The sequence below is a fragment of the Capsicum annuum genome, chromosome 12, assembly GCF_002878395.1.
Source record: "Capsicum annuum cultivar UCD-10X-F1 chromosome 12, UCD10Xv1.1, whole genome shotgun sequence".
NCBI classification, from domain to species: Eukaryota; Viridiplantae; Streptophyta; class Magnoliopsida; order Solanales; family Solanaceae; genus Capsicum; species Capsicum annuum.
The window spans coordinates 78,498,571-78,500,476 of record NC_061122.1 but is presented as its reverse complement, the minus strand read 5'-3'; positions in this window follow the sequence as shown (position 1 = coordinate 78,500,476).

Genomic DNA, 1,906 nt, shown 5'->3' with positions numbered 1-1,906 from the left:
GCGATACTCTATTCATCCAGGGGCCACTAAGATGTACCGCGACCTGTGGGAAATCTATTGGTGGAGTGGGATGAAGAGAGATATTGCAGAGTTTATGGCTAAGTGCTCTATATTTCAGCAAGTTAAGATAGAGCATCAGAAGCCTAGTGGACCCATACAGGAGTTCACCATTCCTACTTGGAAGTGGGAAGAAGAGAACATGGATTTCGTGATAGGTTTGCCTTGAACTCATCATCAGCATGATTTAGTTTGGGTCATTATATATAGAATGACTAAGTCATCTCATTTTCTTCCAGTCCATACCTCTTATTTAGCCGAGGATTATGCCAAACTCTACATCAGGGAGTTTGTCAGATTACACAGTGTTCCATTATCTATCATCTCAGACAAGGATTACGCCAAACTCTACATCAAGGAGTTGGTCAGATTACACGGTGTTCCATTATCTATCATCTCAGATAGAGGTACCCAGTTCACCTCTCACTTCTGAAAAGCGTTCCAAAAGGGTCTTGGTACCCAAGTTCACTCAGTACAACTTTTCATCCTCAGATAGATGGTCAAGCAGAAAGGACCATTAAGACTCTTGAAGAATGCTAAGGGCGTGTGCAATTGATTTCAAGGGAAGTTGGGATGACCACTTGCCTTTGATAGAGTTTGCATACAACAATAGCTATCATTTCATATTAAAATAGATCTGTTTGAAGCTCTCTATGGTAGGAGGTACAGATCTATAATCGGGTGGTTTGAAGTTAGTGAGGACTCAGTTATAGAGCCTGACTTAGTATTTGACACCTTAGAAAAAGTCCAGTTGATCAGAGAAACACCTTGGGCTGCTCAGAGCTGACAGACGTCCTATGCAGATATGCGCAGAAAGGATCTCGAGTTTGAGATGAGTGACTATGTCTATCTAAAGATCTCTCCTATGAAGGGAGTGAAGCGGTTTGGCAAGAAGGGAAAGCTTAGTCCCTGATATGTCGGTCCCTTCAGGATTCTCAATCGTTTAGGCAAGGTAGCTTATGAGCTTGAATTGCCTTCAGACCTAGCTTCAGTTCATCCAGTCTTTCATGTCTCTTTGATCAAGAAGAGCATAGGTGACCCATTAGTCGTGGTCCCCACTCAGATCATTGACGTTCAGAACAGTCTCTCCTATAAGAAAGTTCCGATCAAAATTCTAGACTATCAGACTCGTAGACTGAGGAGAAAAAAGTCCCTCTAGTCAAAGTTCTTTGGCGAAATCAGTCCGTTGAGGGAGCTACTTGGGAAGCAGAAGAAAATATGCATACCAAGTATCCTCACCTCTTCTCTTCCAATCTAGATCAAGCTCAAGGTAACTATTCTCTTTAAGCTTATTCAGTTTCTCGTTCGGTATTCTATACAACTTGGTATTCAGTTTATGCTCATGTTTTATCACAAATCTAGTATCACATACCATTTCATATTTAGTCATGCATTCGTGTATCAGTCCAGTGTATAATCATGCATCTAATATGCATTCTCATTGGGAGAACACAGTTATCAGAAATCTCAGTTATGCATTCATGAATCAGTTACTCATGCATCAGACATGCATGTCCAGTATGATAAGTTTAGGTTATTAGTCATGTCAGTTATGAGATCATGTTCCATTAGTGTATGTCTTTTATGTACTCCAGTTTATCATCTCTCCCTATTTTAGTCAGTCTCATTCGAGGATGAATGTTCCTAAGGAGGAGATATTGTAATACCCTATATGTTTCTAAGCTAGGAAATGAACCACTGTTCCTATGTATGAAACCTCCTATCCTATGATTCATATTTGAGTACATAACTTACAATGAGTATCCTAGTGATAAGATAGCTTATGATATGTTAAGCATGTTTATATGAGTCACTTAGAGTAAGGCAAATTAAGAGCTTATGAATCCAT